Source organism: Salvelinus alpinus, chromosome 37, assembly GCF_045679555.1.
Source record: "Salvelinus alpinus chromosome 37, SLU_Salpinus.1, whole genome shotgun sequence".
Taxonomy (NCBI): domain Eukaryota; kingdom Metazoa; phylum Chordata; class Actinopteri; order Salmoniformes; family Salmonidae; genus Salvelinus; species Salvelinus alpinus.
In genome coordinates this window covers 18,071,314-18,080,611 of record NC_092122.1, presented here as the reverse complement: position 1 = coordinate 18,080,611, position 9,298 = coordinate 18,071,314, and the positions used below count along the sequence as shown (strand labels likewise).

The 9,298-nt window shown below is 40.5% G+C and overlaps 1 pseudogene; it reads left to right on the top strand.

Annotated features, from left to right (window-relative positions):
- LOC139565771 (4-galactosyl-N-acetylglucosaminide 3-alpha-L-fucosyltransferase 9-like) overlaps positions 1-7,635 on the top strand; it is a 10,248-nt pseudogene extending 2,613 nt beyond the window's left edge.
- Positions 7,636-9,298: the final 1,663 nt, after the last annotated feature.

Sequence of the window (9,298 nt, the reverse complement as noted above, 5' to 3'; positions counted from 1 at the left end):
TTCATCTTCTTAATAGGGGGGCGCTGTTTTCACTTTGGAAGAAATCGTGCCCAAATTAAACGGCCTCGTACTCTGTTCTAGATCATACAATATGCATATTATTATTACTATTGGATAGAAAACACTGAAGTTTCTAAAACTGTTTGAATTATATCTGTGAGTAAAACAGAACTCATTTGGCAGCAAACTTCCATACAGGAAGTGAAAATTCTGAAAATGAGGCTCTGTGTCAGGGCCTGCCTATTCAACTGGCTTTTATTTATGGATCTGTATGCACTTCATACGCCTTCCACTAGATGTCAACAGGCAGTAGAAGGTTGAATGGGGTGTCTAGCTTGATGTGAGGCCGAATAAGAGCTTTTGGAGTGACAGGTCTGCTTTTCTGTCAGTTTTCATCTGCGCGCCGGGGAACCTCACATTGTCTTCTGAAAAGAAGTTCGGTATACACGACGAATTGCTCCGGCTCTGATTTTATTTGATACATATGAGAAACATCATAAAGTAGGACTTTTGGAATTTTTCGTTCCATGCGCAAACATTTCTTGAACACATGAGCTCCGCATGGCTAGCCAAAGTTGCTAATTCGACAGAAGAAATGGACATTCGAAAACCAAACAATGATTTATTCTGGAACTAGGACTCCTTGCACAACATTCTGATGGAAGATCAGCAAAAGTAAGAGAATATTTATGATGTTATTTCGTATTTTTGTGGAATATGTTGGCTCCAACACTGCGGAGAATAGGTGAGTGCTGTCTCACAATAATGCATGATGTATGTTGTAGTAAAGTTATTTTAAAAAATCTAACACAGCGGTTGCAATAAGAACCAGTGTATCTTTCATTTGCCATACAACAAGTATTTTTATGTAAAGTTTATGATGAGTTCTTTGGTTAGATTAGGTGACTGTCCAAAATATCTCCGGAGATTTTGGTGAATTGTTGCTACGTATTCACAATGTATAACCACGATTTGCAGCTCTAAATATGCACATTTTCGAACAAAACATAAATGTATTGTATAACATGATGTTATAAGACTGTCATCTGATGAAGTTGTCCAAAGGTTAGTGATTAATTTTATCTCTATTTCTGGGTTTTGTGAAAGCTACCTATGCAGTGGAAACATGGTGAAAACATGTCGTTGTGTGTTTGGCTATTGTGGTTAGCTAATATAAATACATATTGTGTTTTCGCTGTAAAACATTTTAAAAATCGGAAATGATGGCTGGATTCACAAGATGTTTATCTTTCATTTGCTGTATTGGACTTGTGATTTCATGAAATTATATTATATGATATCCCTGTCCCGTTAGGCTAGGCTATGCTAGACAGCTTTTTTGATGAGGATGCTCCCGGATCCGGGATGGGTAGCACTGAAAGGTTTTAAGGGAGATAAAAGTGACTGACCCTCGAGCACCTCCAAAATTAATCCAAGTATTCACTAACGCATACAACTTGGGGAGTAACAAAAAAACGATTTCAAATCTCTACTTGGGTATTCAATCCTCAAAGAAACATTCTACAAACTGTATTAAAAAGAAATGGGAGGAGGAGCTTAACATTAAAATAACTGATGAAACATGGTTGAACATATTAGAGACTCAACAAAGCTCCACCAATTCAAGGTCATGGAGAGAATTCTGTTGGAAGAATGTTATACGTTTCTTCATAACACCTAAACTGAAATCAAAACAGACTGGCTCACTACACCCTTGTTGGAGAGAATGCGGTCTATTGAGGGCGGACCACTCTCATATCTTTTGGTCCTGCCCCGCAATCGAAACTTACTGGGGAGAAATAAGATCTAACATTGGAAAAAATAATGGGATTTGACATAGAACAAACATTCATTTCTTTGTACTTGGGTGAAATACCTGATAACTTACACAATAGAGAAAAGTACCTCTTGAAGGTCCTACTGGCAGCCAGTAAAAAGGCTATCACTAGGAAATGGCTACAAAAAGACCCTCCCACAGTGACACAATGGATAGACATTGTAGAAGAAATACCCCACATGGAGCGTATGACCTTTGCTTTAAGAACTCAACAGGAGAGAGGTCAAGAATACTGGGAAAAATGGGTTTCGTACTTGGAAAAGGTCTAATTCAAAGATGTCAATGTAACTAATATGATGAAGGTGTGAAGTGCACTGTAACTGACAGATCTTTTTTGTTGTTCTTTTATTTTACTTTATTTGTACTTTCTTTGTGTTCCTACAATAAAAACAAAGTATAAAAATAAAAAAAGCACTTCATGATGGCGGAAGTAAGTGCTACGGGGCGATAGTCATTTAGCTCAGTTACCTTAGCTTTCTTGGGAACAGGAACAATGGTGGCCCTCTTGAAGCACGTGGGAACAACAGACTGGGATAAGGATTGATAGAATATGTCCGTAAACCCACCAGCCAGCTGGTCTGCGCATGCTCTGAGGACGCGGCTAGGGATGCCGTCTGGGCCGGCAGTCTTGCGAGGGTTAACACGTTTAAATGTTTTACTCACGTTGGCTGCAGTGAAGGAGAGCCCGCAGGTTTTGGTAGCGGGCTGTGTCGGTGGCACTGTATTGTCCTCAAAGCGAGCAAAGAAGTTGTTTAGTTTGTCTGGGAGCAAGACATCAATGTCCGCGACGGGGCTGGTTTTTCTTTTGTAGTCCGTGATTGACTGTAGACCCTGCCACATACCTCTTGTGTCTGAGCCGTTGAATTGTGACTCTACTTCGTCTCTATACTGACGCTTAGCTTGTTTGATTGGCTTGCGGAGGGAATAGTTACACTGTTTGTATTCGGTCATGTTTCCGGTCGCTTTGCCCTGATTGAAAGTGGTTCGCGCTTTCAGTTTTGCGCGAATGCTGCCATCAAGCCACGGTTTCTGGTTGGGGAAGGTTTAATAGTTGCTGTGGGTACAGCTCACCGATGCACTTGCTAATAAACTCGCTCACCGAATCAGCGTATTCATCAATGTTATTGTCCGACGCTATGCGGAACATATCCCAGTCCACGTGATGGAAGCAATCTTGAAGCGTGGATTCCGATTGGTCGAACCAGCGTTGAACAGACCTGAGCACGGGCGTTTCCTGTTTTAGTTTCTGTCTATAGGTTGGGAGCAACAAAATGGAGTAGTGGTCAGAGTTTCCGAAAGGAGGGCGGGGGAGGGCTTTGTATGCATCGCGGAAGTTAGAATAACAATGATCCAGGGTTTTGCCAGCCCGGGTCGCGCATTCGATATGCTGATAAAATTTAAGGAGCCTTGTTTTCAGATTAGCCTTGTTAAAATCCCCAGCTACAATAAATGCAGCCTCAGGATATGTGGTTTCCAGTTTACATAGAGTCCAATGAAGTTCTTTCAGGGACGTCGATGTGTCTGCTTGGGGGGGATATACACAACTGTGATTATAATCGAAGAGATTTCTCTTGGTAGATAATGCGGTCGGCATTTAATTGTAAGGAATTCTAGGTCAGGTGAACAAAAGGACTTGAGTTCCTGTATGTTGTTATGATCACACCACGTATCATTAATCATAAGGCATGAGACTCACCTGGACTCCATCACCTTCCTGATTACCTCCCCTATATCGGTCACTCCCTTTGGTGCTTTCCTCAGGCGTTATTGTCTCTGTTTCATGTTTGTACGCTTTTCAGGTTTCTTGTTTTGTATTATGGTCTACTTATTATTACCTTTGCACTCCCTGTACTTGGTCCTCGACTCCCAGCATACACATTACACTACAACTTCATTGGAGTTCACCTGTGGTAAATTCAATTGATTGGACATGATTTGGAAAGGTACACATCTGTCTATATAATGTCCCACAGTTGACAGTGCATGTCAGAGCAAAAACCAAGCCATGAGGTTGAAGGAATTGTCCGTAGAGCTCCGAGACAGGATTGTGTCGAGGCACAGATCTGGGGAAGGGAACCAAAACATTTCTGCAGCATTAAAGGTCCCCAAAAACACAGTGGCCTCCATCATTCTTAAATTGAGAATGTTTGGAACCACCAAGACTTTTCCTGGAGCTGGCCGCCCGGCCAAACTGAACAATCGGGGGAGAAGGGCCTTGGCCAGGGAGGTGACCATGAACCTGATGGTCACTCTGACAGAGCTTTAGAGTTCTTCTGTGGAGATGGGAGAACCTTCCAGAAGGACAACCATCTCTGCAGCACTCCACCAATCAAGCCTTTTTGGTAGCGTGGCCAGATGGAAGCCAGTCCTCAGTAAAATGCACATGACCGTCCACTTGGAAAGACTCTCAGACCACGAGAAACAAGATTCTATGGTCTGATGAAAACAAGATTGAACTCTTTGGCCTGAATGCCAAGTGTCACATCTGGAGGAAACCTGGCACCATCCCTGCAGTGAAGCATGGTGGCAGCATCATGCTGTGGAGATGTTTTTTCAGCGGCAGGGACTGGGAGACTTGTCAGGATCAAGGGAAAGATGAACAGAGCAAAGTACAGAGAGATCCTGGATGAAAACCTGCTTCAGAGCGCTCAGGAGACAAGACAAGACAATGCAGGAGAGGCTTCGGGACAAGTCTCTGAATGTCCTTGAGTGGCCCAGCCAGAGCCCGGACTTGAACCCGATCGAACATCTCTGGAGAGACCTTGAAATAGCTGTGCAGCAACGTTCCCCATCCAACCTGACAGAGCTTGAAAGGATCTTCAGAGAAGAATGGGAGAAACTCCCCAAATACAGGTGGGCCAAGCTTGTAGCGTCATACCCAAGACTCAATGCTGTAATCGCTGCCAAAGGTGCTTCAAAAAAGTACTGATTATAGGGTACTTATGTAAATGTGATATTTCAGTTGTTGTTTTTTTAATAAATTAGCAACAATTTATAAAAAGCTGTTTTTGCTTTGTCATTATGGGATATTGTGTGTAGATTGATTTTTAAAAATGATTGAATTTTAGAATAAGGCTGTAATGTAACAAAATGTGGAAAAAGTCAAGGGGTCTGAATACTTTCTGAAGGCACCGTATATGGAAACTGTTTCGTTCCAAGAATAAGGGGTTAATGTAAAAGAAAAAAAAGAAAAATCTGATCTGTCTTATATCTCTCAGATACTTCAGAACACTTCATTTTGGAGTTTTTCGGTACGCTCTCTTCCACTTAGTGAATCTGTTATTGTTTATATGGGCTATTAGCAGTAAGGCCAAATAAAAAAAATATATATATTTTAATATATTTTTTTATATATTTTTTTATTTTAATATATTTTTTTATACTTCAAGAGGTCTTCTAAATCAAATTCTAAACCAAATAGCTAAATGATCCTTGGTATGACATTCTTAAAACAATTCCATATAAGTTAGTAGATTAGAGTCAGGTGTGTGTCAGCTAGTGCTGGGGAAAAAGTGTGCCACCAATCATCAGGTCCCTGAGGACTGCAGTTGTCCATCCCTGTTGTACACTGTTTGCTGTACATACTGTATACATCGTCATACAGGATAATCACTGTCCTCATGAATGCTGAATTTATCAACAGCACTGAACGACACCTAATGTTAGCCTTAATTTCACTAGTGATGCATATCTTTGTTCCCTGGTGTATTGTCATATAAAATAGTTAACGTGCTTGCTGAAATTAATTAATGTCACCAGCTCTAGCGCTTAACACTAGAAAAGCCTGACCTCCTTGGACCCCCTTCGGCCATCCTTTGAAAGTCAACATTATAACAGTCTAATGAATACATTTAATATATCCTATCATTTAATTGTGTTTATGAAGGTATTAGGTAACATTAGAATATTGAAGAAAATGTATATGAAAGGACACAATAGCATTTTCATTTGTTTATGTAACTGCAGGCTATACGTGCAAATGAAGAAAAAACACAATTCAAGTGTTAAAATCAATTAAATAAACCCTGTCACAAAGATAATTAATTTGTTAAAGACAGGTCTTAATGAGCGTCATGAATTTAAGAAAATGCATTTCAAAAGAACAGAATGGCATATTTTCTATTTAAATATATTACTGTTCTTTGAGTGTTGAGTTAACGTGGGGAGTGCATGGATGGGATCACTGTAATTCAGAGTTGTTGGGTTAAATGCAGAACACATTTTGGTTGAGTCATTCCGTTGTAGGTATCCCCCTTTCCCATTAATTGTGCCAAAAAGTTTTATCTTCAAATATATAGTAGCTCAAGGGGTCATTTTAAGAGTTGTATGGCAAGGACAAGTGATTTGGAATTACATCATCTGCTCTTTCTGACACAATATAGACATCAAAACGTCTTACCTGCTTGTGATTTGTAGGAGAATTTGAAAATGTAACTTTTTTTATAACACAAATTATTTTTGTCACATTAAGATTCCAATATAAATTCTATATAATACATTCAATCAATCTTTCTATTTAACTACTTTTTCAGCTATAACCAGTCACTACCATTATTATAATGTATTTCACATCCATAAATACTTTTCTAGTTGTTGTTGATATGCTAGAGTGGTTTTGATTGGTCTCTTTTCTCTTTCAAAGGGTCAAGGTATGTCCACTCCGGCTTCCCAGGGGGTTCTACGGCCTGTTCTGATTGGCTGTTTTTTTATGGCGTGCTTCGTGGGAATATTCTTAATTTACTACAAACCCCAGATCAAGTTCCATTCATGCCCAACTGACCAGGCATCCCACGAGTGGAAGGCTGGTTGTTCTCCTTGCCCTCAAGTAAGTATGGCAGGGAACCACACAGGGCAAAAAACACACCATGCCCAGACAGCCATTCAGGCCGATGATGACGGAGACACAGACACTATCATTTTGATCTGGATGTGGCCATTTGGTCACGCCTTTGACATAGACTCTTGTGCCTACTTTAACATCAAAGGCTGTCACCTAACAGTGGATAAAAACCTTTACAGCAAGGCGCACGGTGTCATCTTCCACCATAGAGACATCCATGGAGACCTGAAGAACATGCCCCAAGAGCAACGTCCATGGTTCCAGAAATGGGTGTGGTGGAATGGAGAATCACCGGCTAATACAAACAGGATCCCTGGTGTTGACCACTTGTTCAATTTGACTGCGAGTTATCGACTGGATTCTGAAATCAAGGTTCCATATGGGTCACTTGTTGAGGTAACCAGTGAGGATAAAATCTTTGAGCTGCCCAAGAAGGACAAATTAGTCTGCTGGGTAGTGAGCAACTGGAACCCAAACTACAAGAGGGTACAGGTGTTCAACGAGCTCAGTAGGCATGTCAAAGTAGAGGCCTATGGGAGACATTTTAGTAGATACCTAGAAAATGAAGAGTACTCAAAGACGCTGTCCAGCTGTAAATTCTACCTGGCGTTTGAAAACTCCATCTACAGACTATGCTACAGAGAAGCTGTTCAATGCTATGAAGATGGGAGCAGTGCCCGTTGTTCTCGGTCCATCCAGGGACAACTACGAGCAATTTATCCCAAGGGACTCTTTCATCCATGTGAATGATTTCTCCTCTACAGAGGAGCTGGCAAAGAAGCTTCTCTTTCTCGACCAGAATAATGAAGAATACATGAGGTACTTCACCTGGCGAAAGAACTTTAAAGTTCAACAAGGGTATTTTGGACTTGAGCACACCTGTCGCTCATGTGATTACATTAGAAGAAATAAAGGATACAGAACTATTCCTAATATAAATAAATGTTTTTGGGGCTAAGTGACTCATTTGTAGTGGGACATTTCCATGTAAAAGGACCCATAAGCACCAACCTGTGCAGTTCAATCAATAGAATGTATTATAATGCCCTTTTTACATCTGCAGTTGTCACAAAGTGCTTCTACAGAAACTGAGCCTAAAACCCCAAAGAGCAAGCAATATAGAGGCACGGTGGCTAGGAAAAACTCCCTAGAAAAGCTCGAACCTAGGAAGAAACCAGGCTCTGGTTGTGCCGGGTGGAGATTGTAAGAGTACATAGCCATTAAGGACAGATCGTTCAAGATATTCAAACATTTATAGATGACCATTAAGGTCAAGTAAAAATCATATTGGTTATAGATGTCCAGGACAAGGTAGCACGACCGGTGAACAGGTTAGGATTCCATAGCCGCAGACAGAACAGCAGAAAGTCTATCAGCAGCACCAACAGGTGTTTGCCAACCCTGGTCCTCCAGTACCCCCAGCAGTACACATTTTCGTTGGAGCCCTGGACAAACACACCTCATTCAACTCATTGAGGGATTGATGATTAATTGACAAGTTGAATCAGGTGTGTTTGTCCAGGGTTACAATAAAAACGTGTACTGTTGGGGGTACTGGAGGACCAGGGTCGAGAATCACTGACTTAAAACACAAGTTCAAATCTATATCCATTGGAGTTTCTTACCAAGAAGACAGTGAATGTTCCTGAGGTTTGACTTAAATCTACTTGAACATCTATGGCAAGCCCTGGAAATGGTTGTCTAGCAATGATCAACAACCAATTTGACAGAGCTTGAAGAATGTTTAAAATAATAAATGGCAAATGTTGCACAATCCAGGTGTGGAAAGCTCTTAAGCCTTGTTCACAACGCAGGCCTTAATGCTTTAATCTGTTTTGGAATACTGACTATCCAAACCTCAAGTTACAAGTGACTAAATCAGGTGTGTGTTCAGACAGAAGTCATTTGCTGATAAGGCTATGCTAGTTGTCATAGTAATGACAGTGGTGTGTGTGTGTGTGTGTGAGAGCAGTAGTGTAGGCTGAGTGGTGGTGGTGCTTCCTTTCACTCAGAAGTCAGGTAGTGTTAAAGGAATTTAATTCCTATATGTTTATTAACCAATTCAATTAAAACACTCTGCCCATACATACGAATTTGTAAGATACTTATCAGCATTAAATGAACAGAAACCAGTCTCAAAATCAATCAATCGTGTTTATTCTCGAGAGTACTGATCATAGTACAATTTACATCAGGTTATATAATAATGTCACCTGTTAAACCTGCAAACAACCCAAGGTCTCTCCCCTCCCTGGGTAGAGACGGAATTTCCTGTAAAGAACACATCATTCCAGCCTGTCTGAAGATAACTCCATTCTTTCTAACAAGGAACACATATTCAGCATTATGATTCATAGGTTCATTCATCCATACAGTAACATAGAATTATAACTAAACAGAATACTACTAAGTCAAATGTATACATATTTTAGTAATTTATTCATAAAAATCCCGTAACAGGTAGCAAGCTAAAGTGACAATGCCTGCCACGGACATTTCCCAGTTGATTTGAATGTTTAAAATCATAGTGGAAGAACACTTTTAAAGCCTCAAAGGATAAGATCCAACTTGTCAAACTGTCACCCGAGTAGCTAACAAGCAACAAGATATGTGGAATAACA